The sequence below is a fragment of the Cryptomeria japonica genome, chromosome 2 (genome assembly GCF_030272615.1).
Source record: "Cryptomeria japonica chromosome 2, Sugi_1.0, whole genome shotgun sequence".
Classification (NCBI taxonomy): domain Eukaryota; kingdom Viridiplantae; phylum Streptophyta; class Pinopsida; order Cupressales; family Cupressaceae; genus Cryptomeria; species Cryptomeria japonica.
The window spans coordinates 8500682-8513830 of NC_081406.1; positions in this window are offsets into that span (position 1 = coordinate 8500682).

A 13149-nucleotide genomic window follows, 5' to 3' on the forward strand; every position below is an offset into this window, starting at 1 on the left:
AAAGAGTTGAATCGAGACCCCTAGATAGGCAAGAAGTTGAGGAGAGCTCGTCTAGCTCTGAATCTTCAGAAGAGGAGGAAGAACCTCCAACTCAGCTTGTTCGAAGGTCTACAAGACATAGACAACCACCTGAAAGGTATTCACCTAATGATTGGAGATTAATTTTTGCTTTGAATACTAGTGTGGATGAATCGAAATCTGTAGAAGAGGCATTAGGTATGAATGATGCAGAATCTTGGAAGATTGCTGTGGAGGAAGAAATGACAGCTTTGAAAAAGAATGATACATGGGATCTTGTACCATTGCCTGAAGGACGAAAACCTATTGGTTGTAAATGGGTGTTCAAGAAAAAGATTGGTTCAGATGGAAGCATTGAGAAGTATAAAGCAAGGTTGGTTGCAAAAGGCTACTCTCAGGTTGAGGGTGTTGATTACGGTGAGATATTTTTTCCTGTTGCAAAAATGACGTTCATTAGATTTTTGCTTTCTATTGCTACTGCTTATGATTTAGAGGTTGAGCAAATGGATGTGAAAACTGCTTTCCTTCATGGTGATTTGGAAGAAGATATTTATATGACACAGCCGGAGCACTATGTGGTGAAAGGCAAAAGTAATTTGGTCTGTAAGTTGAAGAAATCTTTGTATGGCCTCAAACAAAGTCCTAGGATGTGGTACCAGAAATTTGATACATATGTGTTGAGTTTGGGATTTGAACGTTCTAAATCAAATCACTGTGTTTATTATAAATCTGATGGTGATCATTTCTTATTCATTGCATTGTATGTTGATGATATGTTATTCATTGGTAAAGGGAAATGTATGATTTCAGAACTGAAGTCTTAGCTCGCTGCTAAATTTGAAATGAAAGATCTTGGTGCAGCAAAGCATATTCCTTGGATGGAAATTAGAAGAGATAGGGTGAACAGAAAGCTATGGCTAGGCCAGAGTAAGTATGTGAATTCAGTGTTACAGAGGTTCAACATGTAGAATTGTAGACCATTGAGTGTTCCTTTTACAGTTGGAACGAAACTATCTGTTTTAGATTGTCCTACATCCCCATTGGAGATGGAAGACATGAGAAGAGTGCCTTACTAGAGTGCGGTTGGAAGCTTGATGTATGCTATGGTCTATACTAGACCAGACATTGCCCAAGCAGTGGGAGTACTTTCTAGATATATGTCTAATCCTGGTAGAGTTCATTGGGATGCAGTCAAAAGAGTCTTCAGATATTTGAAGGGTACTTCAGAGTATTCTTTGTGTTATCATGGTAATTCAGTTGGAGACATGACTTCCCTTGATATCCATGGTTATGTGGATTCAGATTGGGTAGGTGATATTGATAGCAGAAGATCCACCAGTGCTTATGTGTTTACTTTGTTTGGTGGTGCAATTAGCTGGATGAGTAAGCGACAGGCTGTGGTTGCTTTATCCACTACTGAAGCAAAGTATATGGCAGCTACTCATGCTTGTAAAGAGGCCATTTGGCTTAAGAGACTGTGTTCGGATATTGGAATAAAACAAGGTACAGTGACAGTTTATTGTGACAGTCAGAGTGCAATTAGCCTAGCTAAGAACCCGACATTTCATGCCCGGACCAAACATATTGATGTTCAGTATCATTTTGTTAGAGATATGGTCGAAGATGGTAGGGTGAAGCTGGTTAAGGTGGAAACTTTGATTAATGTTGCGGATGCTTTAACTAAGGCTGTGAGCATAGAGAAGTTCATATGGTTTTCAGAGTCTATGGGCCTTATGGCCCCTAGCAATTGATTCATTGTGTTGACATTCCCTTCCGCTCCTGCAAGGTGTTCGACAAGTGGGAGATTTGTTGGGAAAAATGGTGTCTCAACCTTGCATTTATGCGAGGTTACTATTTATAGTAAGTTTTCATTTGAGCACGAAATGGTGCGAAACTCTCCCTGAAGCTTCTGGTTGGCTAGATAAGCATTCCGGTAAAGTTGCGTCGCATGGTCACAGCTAGTTTTGAAGATATTAAAGTTTTCGTCTTGGAGGGGTGCGATAAAATGTTTAAACTTAATTTTGGGGGCTTTAGAGGCTCTGAAATGCCCTAAAAAGTTGCCATAACTAGCGCAGCGGGTTACAAGGTGATAGAGCACTTCGCGAGCTTTCCGGCGCTTCAAACGGTTCGTCAATCGGACACCCGGTTCTCAAGTTATGGCCTCCGGAAGTTTGTACTCCTAAAATAGGAAAAATAATTTGTATCGGATACATAAATGAGCTGTAAAAGGGAGCGACACGTGTTGATGTGTGCTTTAACATGTCATAGGGCATCTAGAAGGGAGATAAGGTCGGCTACACCTTATTGGGTGGTTTTAGCCCATGGTTTTGTAATACCGTTTGATGGTTTCCTGTATTGTATCTCCTATTTATAAGGTGTGGGAGATAGAGGTTGCATGTAAGAGTCTTATGGCTGTTGAGTTGCCTCTGAATCTCTGATTAGTGGTACTCCTACGAAGAGCTTTCTCTGCAAGTATGTTGTAATCTATTTTGATTGCTAAATAAAATATTGAGCTGCTTTTGGAGTGTGGGGTTTTTCTCCCGAAAGGGTTTTCCCCACGTAAATCACTGTGTTGTGGTATGAATGCTATTATATCTATTTCTATTTTCTGTAACTATTGTAACGATCTGAAAAAGTTTTGCATTACCCTCTTCTCAAGGTTAGTGTAGGAAGTTGTTTCCACTACTTAACTTCCTTACAAGTGGTATCAGAGCCTGATCACCTTTGGTTTCAATTGTGGGCAGTTGAGTTTTTTGAACTAATCTAGATTTGATCTTGTTGCAGGAATGTTCAGATGGCGAGTTCGTCAGGGAGAATAGAGGTGGAGAAATTTAATGGAAGTAATTTTGAGATGTGAAAGTTGAAGATGGAAGATCTGCTAATAGATCGAGATCTTTGGGATGCTGTTGATGCGAATGTCCAAAGGCCCTCAGATCCTACCGTGGCAGCTCAGTATGATGTTATGAACTGAAAAGCCAAGGGTCTAATCAGACTGTTCCTGGTAGACTCTGTTCTAATCAATGTCCATGAAGAGAACTCTGCAAAGAAGCTATGGACTAAGCTTGATGAGATGTATCAAGTGAAATCTTTATTAAATCAAATTTTCTTAAGAAAGAAATTGTATTCCTTGAAGATGGAAGAGGGTGGACGAATTGCAGACCACCTGGAAGCATTCAATATGTTGGTGGCTCAATTAGTATCTGTCGGTGTTAAGATGGATGAGGAGGAGAAATGTCAGATCTTGCTTTGTTCTTTGCCTGATTCGTGGGATTCTCTTGTTTTGGCTATCGGTAGTACTTCTGTTGTTTTGAAATCTGAAGACGTGGTGGGTGCCCTACTCGGTGAAGAGATGCGAAGGAAGGTATCCATCAGTTCAAAGGAAGCCCTAACCGTTCGTGGAAGACCTAAGGAGAAAGGCAAGAAGAATGAGAAGCGCGACAAGTCCAAATCTAAAGGGAGATCGAAATCTCCTGGAAAGTCCAAAGTCATTTGCTGGAACTGTGGTAAACCAGGTCACATCCGTAAGAACTGCAAAGAAGAAAAGAAGAAGAAGAAAAAGAAAAAGTTTGATTATGATTCTGAGTCCGACAAGGAAGATGGCGATGCATTTATTGCGGCTTTGGTGACTCATGCAGGTAATGATGCCTGGCTAATCGACTCAGGTGCATCTTTTCATATGACTTCCAATAGAGATTGGTTTTCTGAATATGAAGGATTTAATGGAGGTAAGGTGTACTTGGGTGATGATTCACCTCTAGACATTGTTGGTCGAGGTAAAGTTAGAATCAGGTTTTCTGATGGTAGAATAAAAATGATTAATGGTGTGCTGCATATCCCTGGATTAAAACGAAACCTGTTATCTGTGAGCAAACTGATAGATGCAGGTGTGGAGGTAGTCTTTTCTGAAGCAGGATGTAAGATGATTAAGGGTGCTATGGTAGTTGCTAGAGGTGTCAGGTTTGGCACTTTGTAATAAGCTTGAAGCATACACTGTTGAGTGTAATAGCACTTCTGTAAAAAGTAAATCTGCGGATACTTCACTGGAAGATTTGAAGGTTTCACCTTCAGCAGATGGAAATGGTTTTTGGGTACCTAAGGGTGCTCTTTCATCTGAAGCAAAGTTACCTGCAGAGAAGACTATGTTATGGCACCAGAGACTTGGCCACATTGGAGAAAAGGGTCTAAGGACCTTGAAAAATAAAAACCTTGTTGAAGGTTTGAATGATTGTAATCTTGACTTTGATTTCTGTGAGCATTGCATTTATGGAAAACAAAACCACGTTCAGTTTTACTCGAGTTCTCATAAAACTTATGGTGTTTTAGATCTTATCCATTCTGATGTGTTTGGTCTAGTAGATGTCTTTTCGATTGGAAAATCCACATATTATGTTTCATTTATTGATGATTTTAGTAGAAGGACATGGGTTTATTTTCTAAAGAGCAAATCTGAAGTTTTTAGTCATTTTAAAGAATTTAAAGCAATGGTTGAGTTGCAGACTGGAAAGAAAATAAAATGTTTGAGAACTGATAATGGCCGTGAGTTTTTCTCTAATTTTTTTGATAGATTCTGTAAAGACTGTGGAATTAACAGGCAGAAGACAACTCCGTATTCTCCACAACAGAATGGAGTTGCAGAAAGAATGAACAGGACACTAATGGAGAAGGCTAGGAGTATGTTGAGTGGTGCTGGTCTCGAACAAAAGTTTTGGGCTGAAGCTGTTGCCACTGCTTGCTACCTGATTAACAGGTCTCCTACATCAGCTCTTGTTGATAAAACGCCTATGGAAGCATGGTCAGGTCACAAGCCTTCATTGAGACATCTTAGAGTTTTTGGTTGCGAGGCATATGCACATGTTCCAAAGGAGAAGCGAACAAAGTTGGAGAACAAGGCTGTGAAATGTATCTTCATCGGGTATAGTTATGGTGTGAAAGGATACACCAAATACCCAAAGCAATATGAGGAAGAGACAAATTTTAGAGAACTCCCAAAGCCTGATTGTCAAAGGGGCACTTCCATTCAAACCAAAACCTTTGAACAAAATTAGGGAAGGCCAATTAGTGTTCCAAATATCAAGGAAGAAATTCTAGATATACCTGACAAAAGAGTAGTGAAGCAACAAATGACCAATATTTTCCTCCGCTTCTTTGCAAAGGAAGCATCTATTAGTAAGAGGAAGACCTCTTTTGTAAAGATTGTCAATGGTAGAGATCTTACCCTGCACAAAGAGCCAGAAAAATATGTTAATTTTAAAAATTAAGAGCTTATTATAGATACTAGCCCAAAAAGGGGGGGGGGGGGAGTTTCTGGAGATGAACTTGTAAGCATCAGCAACCTTGAATTTTCCAGTAGAGGAGAAATTCCAAAACACTTCATCCTCCACATGAGAGCAGTGGATGTGTATACAATTCAACCAAGGTTGCATAGGTATGAAAGCATTATCCACAGAATTGAGATCTAACCAGGCTCCATCTCTAATATAATCAGCCATCCAGGAGCCAATTTTTTTGAGACATAATTCTTTGAAAGGAGATGCCTAAACATAATCCGATAGGGGGCCATCACTAGTCCACCAATCATCCCAAAACTTTATTTTGGCACCATTCCCCAGCACCCATCTACAACCATGCAAAATAACTTTGGAGGAGCCAAAGAAGTTACTCCATAAATCAGAGACAACGTTGGGAAGGTCATAAGATTCCAGAGTGTTTTGGATATCCAGAATGTGGTATTTATGTTTGAAAATGTCAATCCATTCATTATTATCTTTGAGACATCTCCACAAATGCTTGGCCATCAGGGCATTATTGAAATCTCTCAGATTTCAAATGGCCAATCCCCCCATGGACTTGGGAAGGCAAACCTAATTCTAAGCCACAAGATGTAATCTATTCTTAGAATTAGTCCCTGTCCAAAAATTGTTTTTTGAATTCTTTCCAGTTTATCAACAATTTTGGTGGAGATTTTGTATAAACTCATAGCATAAACCGGGAGGCTCTGTAGCGAAGCTTTGAGCAGCTGGAGCTTACCAACTTGGCTAACAAAGCACCTTTCCACCCAACCAACTTATTGTATCAATAAGGTTTGCCCAGAAGGAGTCTGGGGTCAGACCATGGCAGAGGGGAAGACCTCAATAAGAGTCGGGCATAATTCCAACTTTACACCCTAGAATCAGGGCAATCTTCTTTTTATTGTGCTCAGAAGTGTTAAAGAAAAAGATTGAGATTTAAGCCAAGCTAATTTTTTGCCCAGTGCCTTGTTCATAAGTATCCAGAGTCTTTTTTAAATACTTAGCTTCTTTAACAAAACCTTCCCCCAGCAACAAAGTATCATCCACAAATTGTTGGTGAGAGCATGAGGAGGCCTGAGAGGAGGGTCGTAATCCCATAATATTGTCTTTTTTGACTTCCCTCTAGATAATTTTACTGAGAGCTTCACTCATCATAATGAAAAGGAAAGGAGATAGAGGATCCCCCTGTCTAATGCCCCTTGACATGGAGAAGAAACTAGAGGCAGATCCATTAATCAAGACAGAACATTTGGGGGTGGACACACATTGTTCAATAATCTGGATATGAAGTTATCTCCTAATCCAAATTACCTAAGGATTTGGAGAAGAAAAATCCAATTGACTCTATCAAAACCTTTCAACAAGTCCAATTTCATAAAAAAGCCAAGTTTTTTATTCATAGATAAGGAGTGAATGTTCTCATGCACCACAATAATGGAATCTAGGATCTGCCTCCAGGAACAAACCCTTTTTGATGCTTTGAAATTAAAGAAGGGATGAAATTGTTAAATATGAGCACCAGGATTTTGGTAAAAATTTTATAAATAGAATTACAAAGACTAATAGGTATAAAATCCTAAAAAGAGCAAGCATCAGGTTTCTTGGGGATGAGGACAAAGAAGGTGGCATTTAGCTCCTTCAGGAGAGAGAGGGATCCAAAAAACTCTTGAGCCGTAGCGACTTCATCATAGCAAATAATCTGCCAAAATTTTTGAAAGAAAAGCAGAGGGAAGCCATCAGGGCTAGGGACTTTATTACCTTCAAAAGAGAAGACCACATTGCGAACTTCATCAAGAGAAGGGATTTTGGTAAGCTCCAAGTTAATATCTTGAGAGACAATGATGGGAACCTCCTACAAGATCTCATTTTGGGCTAGAGGGTCAAGAGGATCATCCACCAAAAGGAGATTAGAGAAATAACTAATGGCTTCCTAGCAAATCTCTTCATGCTTATTAACCCATCTCTAGCCAACTTGAATTTTATTTATTCTATTAGCAGCCCTGTACTTAAGAGTCATCATATGAAAGAACTTATTGTTTTTGTCACCACTTTTAAGCCATAAAGCTCTAGATCAAGATGCTTCCAGAATTCCTCCTCTTTGGAAATAATATTATGCAATTTAGTCAAAATCTCAATTTCTTTATTCGAGACATCTTTAGCAAACCCGAAGAACTGGGTATTCTTTTTAACCTCCTCAAGATCCAGTTTGAGCTTATCTTTAATTTTGAAGATATTACCAAAAGAGGACTTGTTCCAACGTTGAATATTGGACTTGACATTGGATAGCTTCTTGGCTATACAAAACATGGCCATACCCTAGATATCAATATTCCACCACTCCATAATTTTTTCTTGGATGTCAGGGGCCATCAGCCGCATTTTCTCAAACCTAAAGGGGTATGCATTTCTTCTAGACAACAGAGTCACCGAAAGGCAAATAGGGAAGTGATCTGATCCAACACGAGGCAAAACATTGAGTCTACAGGAAGCATTCTAAATCCAATCAGGAGAGACAAGGCCCCTATCCAACTTAACCTGAATGAGGTCCTCCCCACTGCATCTGTTGGACTAGGTGAAGTTAGCACCAATAAGATCCAGGTCCAAAAGGCTCAAAGAGTTGATCATGTCAGCCAAGTCTTATCTACTATTAATAGAGATAGGCATGCCCCCAGATTTCTCCAAATTTGAGAGTTGGGTGTTGAAATTGCCCAGAAGAACCCATTTCTCATTAGGGAAGAGCAATCTAGCATGGCAAATGGATGACTAGAGAGCTTTCCTAGCATATCTTCCATTAGGAGCATAGATGTTGGAAATATTCCATGAGGATCCATCTTTAAGATTAAAGAATCTAGTAGCAATGTGATTAGGAGAAGAGAGAACCACCTTACTACATAACAGTCTTGGATTCCAAAGAGTTGTGATACCACCTGAAGCACCATCTGCATCCACACAGTAAACACCACAATCTCCAAAGATCACCAATTTAATTTTTTCCACTTTGCTACCAGGTATTTTAGGTTCTTGAACAAGGCAAATATCTAGCTTATGATCTCTAACCAAGTTGGATAGCAGGTCATGCTTGTGGGGGTGATTTAAACCTCTTATATTCCATGAGATAACTATCATTTAGCAAGAGAGGGGGATCCCATCCCCATTTCTGGTAATGTTCTCTGGGATCCATCTGTAATGGAAACCCAACTCTGCCTATCTCTACTAACCGCATTGGGTGGCCTCCCCACCCCCCTTGAATTCGACCCATAGTCTGCTTTTTGTCTATTTCTAGTTAAGACCCCCGCTGAGATCGGAGTATTTTGCCCAATAGGGGAGTTCCTTCTTCTGTTTTTGGGTTTGACCTCAATAAAAGGACCAGAGTCCTCTAGGGATGATTCCAACATGGGAGAGGTCAGGGGTTTCCCAATAGAGTTATCCATATCAACAACCAGTTGAATGGGAATATCCTAGATAGATCCAATAGCATTTATAATAATATCTTCATCACAAGGGGCATCCACAACAAGGGATTCCCCAATATTCTCCTCAAGGGGTGAGGGGTTCGGGTCAAGGACAGCAGGAACCCCATCCCCCATAATTGGGGTAAGAATAGAGGGATTAATAGATCCACCTAAATAATTGCTCAAATCTTTCAAAGGAGGCTCTGCGGGCAGGGCATCCATCTTCTCTAAGAGCGGCATGTCATTCCTCTTTCTCCATTCCTTCTTTGGCTTAGACGAACACTGCTTGGTCCGATGACCCACTTTTTTACAATGGAAACACACAAAAGGGATGGATTCATAGTCCACTTTTTGTACCCATCTACCCAGCTTAGAGAAAAGATCAATCTTAGAAGGCAGATTTGTAGACTTTTTAACATTGATACACAATCTAGCATAAACCAGACGTCTTTTAGCTACAGTCATTGAGTCAACTGAAATTAGCTCACCAAGATGCAATTCCTGAAAATATCTCTTCTCCCCATAATTCCATGGATAAACCTGGCAGCCTGACCTAGATAGGGGCTTCATTACATTCCCAATCTTTGGGGTTAAAACCTGGTTCCCACTTTTTAAGGGCCAGCGAGGCTTTGCCTAGCATCCAGCGACCTCCCACCAAAATAGATCAAAGATTTTCTTCACAGGAAAATGAAAAGGAGAAGAAGCCACCAACCATAGAAACAACATCAATTTGTCCCTTACCTTTCCATTTTCTAGACACCTAGGATCTAATAGCCTCAATATTAGGACGTGGTCCAACAAATTTACCCACCAAGACTAAGTTCATGTGAGCCATATTTTGATCCACAATATAGTTTGGGATAGAGATGGAGCAAGCACTAGAAACCCAGTCAACTTTATGCGGTACTGGCAAAATGGCCTTACCCTTAAGATTAGTTGCAAATGAAGAATCCCATTTCTTGTTGCATTCCATAGACAGAATCTCATTATTGGGGCCCTCAACACCACCAAGTTTGTCAGAGATGGCAGATTTACCATTGGCAGTATTCTGCATGGTACCACCATCTCATGTATCATTTAAGGCCTCATCCAAGGGATCAGGGACCGATTCGATGGGGCAAGTCATGGGGGAATCCCTTGGACTCCCAGCACCAGATCCATTCAAATTCAAACCTGAACCTACTCCCATGTCAATCTTGTTATGCTCATACAATAGATCAAAATTTCTCCATCATTGAAATTATATAAAATATCAGCTCTAGTTTTGAATGCCTTTAGTTGGTACACATTTAATCCTACATTTTTCTTGACCTCAAAATAATCTTTCATATTAGTATACAAGTCTTATACTGAATTTCCATGCTCTAAAACAACCATGGGTAGCATTTTTTATAGTTTTCTAATAGGGTCAAAACTATCCCTAGAGACATATGGCTTTAAGATAAGTGTCTCTAATTTAGATTTGATGTTATTTTTTATTCATACAATGAGGGTAAATCATAGAGTCCTACTTCAAAAGGATACTTTACCCTAGCCTTATGCATTGCAAAGAGATTTAAATGTAGCTCAATGATTTATTTTACAAATTCTATCAAAATTATTCTATTACTACAACATCTAGGAAGGAGGAATGGTGGCTTCTAAAATCCATAGATTCTAATGTAAAAATACATGGGGAATCATATAAACCAAAACCTCCATTATTAAATTAATGTACTACCCACTTCCATCATTTTGTACCTACTATCTCTTATTAATTGATTGAAATGACATGGATAAATGTATCCTTAATGATTTAAAAGTATGTTTTTGAATATTTGAGTTCTAGATGAGGATAAAAATCCCATATTTTACTTTCATTTGGAGACTCTCCTCTAATGCCATGAGTTGTTTTAATCTAATAAAGTTCTCAATTATAGCTTCTTAATATAAAAAATATGAAGTAATATAAAAGTTCTTGGTGTTGATCATGGCAATTAGCTACACATAGATTTGATCTTATAGTATTTTCCCTAGTCCATATAAGCATATACTTTCAAAAAAATATTAATTAACTAAAACATATAGGTTTCATATCTCCTAGATTCTTCTTTTCCTTGTTTTGTACTCAATAGAGTGATGAGGTGTGAAATATTTGGTATGAAGTCTATTTGCAAGAGACACTCTTCCAGTGAAGATTGATGCATGAGGGATGCTTAGGAGTTGTCATTGATGAAAACTCAGTTCATAAATCATAGCTGGTATGTAGATTTGATGCATCAGAAGTTGTATTATCATTAGGCATAAGTCTAGAAGGTGGAATACAATATCCTACAGAGTATGAGTACATTGTGCAGATCTTGATTTTGGTTGCATAACTTTGGTTGCAATAATAGAGGCAAATGATTTGAGGTTTGAGGCAGCTTATTTTTTAATCCTAGTATCTGGTGTTGATTCATGAGAGAGATTGAAGGTCTGGTATTTGGTAATTTAGGAAGAACAGAGTTTTTTTGGTGCAACATGTTGTGCGGAATCTTTGGGTTGATTTCGGTGATTTATTTTGAGTTTGAGGTAATTGTGCCGACAAATGAGAATATTTTTATTATCTTTTTTAGGTCTGTATATGGATTTGTGGATGAATTGAGCCGACTTGTTGGTACACGTTTCATGTTGTGTGTTATGCGGTTTTTGGAAGTCGACATGGGAATTGATTTATTTTGTTGATGCGGATATATAAGACCAATTTATTTTAGTATTTTGGAAGATGATATGAGTGTGAGAAGACTATATGAGTGAATGTGTGAAGTCTTGTGAATGTGACTAAAGGTTTTAGTGTTTGGTATATGACAGAGTAGCAGAATAGAGCAGAGAGACAAAACAGTTGCAGAAGAACTCTTGAGCTTAACCGAAACTTCTATTTGGCATTAGTAGATGCTATTATTTAGTTCAAACACTAAATTGTAATCATTTGTAGGATAGTGAGTTCTCTGGGGTTGTAGCCCTCTTTTGTATTTGAGTAGTGATCTCTAGGTAGTGTGCCTAAATGCAAGTGCATTCCCCTTTTATAATATTATCATGCTTCTGATCAAAGTATAATAATATTGTGGGTTCAAATCCAGCCGTGGTTTTTCCCTTTCTGGGTTTCCACATAAAAACTATGGTGTTATGGTTTTTTGGTTGATTGGTTTATGTTTCTGCACTCTACTTTCATTCTTATGCATCTGGTAGTTTAAGAATTAGTTTAATAAATTTGTGAATTGCAGAACACTGATTCACCCCTCCCTCTCAGTGTACATTGATTCCAACAATTGGTATCAGAGCTTAGTTCCTTGGAAAAAGCCTAACAGTTGGAGGAAGATCCAAAAGATTGAATCAATGGACTTCATTTTGTAGAAACAACTTATTGTTGGACTTGAAGATCTTGATGCAAATATGAAAGAAAAAGGTAGACTAAGGAGAAGTTTGGATGTTGCTGAAAATTTCATTGAATCTCTTAAAGAACTAGTGAACACATCTAGAGAAAAGAGAAAGGAACTGATGGATAAAATTGAGAAAGAAGAATAAAGTATTGACAATCAAGCCATACAAAATAAGACAGATGAATGTGAGAAGCTTGCTAGAGATAATGCATTCCTAAAGAATGAGATGCAATCCATTGTGATGAAGCTGACAAAGGAGATTGAAGACAAGATGAAGAATGAGGAAAATTTGACTTAGTCATTGAAGGATAGATCTAATGAATGTTGTAGATTTAACTATGAGAATGATCAGTTGAGACTTGAATTGGTGCAATCCAAGAATGATGGGCAAGAACTTGAAAAGCATATCGTAATCCTGAGAGATGAACTTTCCAATGCTAATAAGTGCAAAAAAAAATTCATGCAAGCACATGTCTGTTCCCTAAGTGGGATCTTCTCCTTGCTTGAAATAGTATGTCTATTATGAACAATCTCTCCTCAAAGAAATTTTGTGAAGCTTCTTCTTTCTATGCCTGTTCCTTGGTTAGGATGTATTCCTTGCTTGAAACTGTACATCTTATGAGTAGTCTCTCTCTAGAATTTGTGTAATTATTGTCATTGTACTACACTTCGGGGGAAATGATCTCTCTCTCTCTCTCTTTCTCCAAGGATCCACTCTTACCTATGTTGTGGATGGTCTGAGTTTTATTACTTGATGGCACTCCTTGTGTGGAATTGTTGTTGTTCACTCAAGGGTTCTCTCTTATACAAGAGGTGTAAGTCCTTGACTACAATATCTTTCACACTTGGTAATGTATATCTATAATAAATTCACCCATCCTCATTGGGATAAAAGTGAGTCATCCTTCATCAAGAATCCCTTTCACTTAGCAATAGGAGGAAAGATTGAATTCTTGTTCTCTTCTACACTTCATTCTAGAAGATCTTATATTT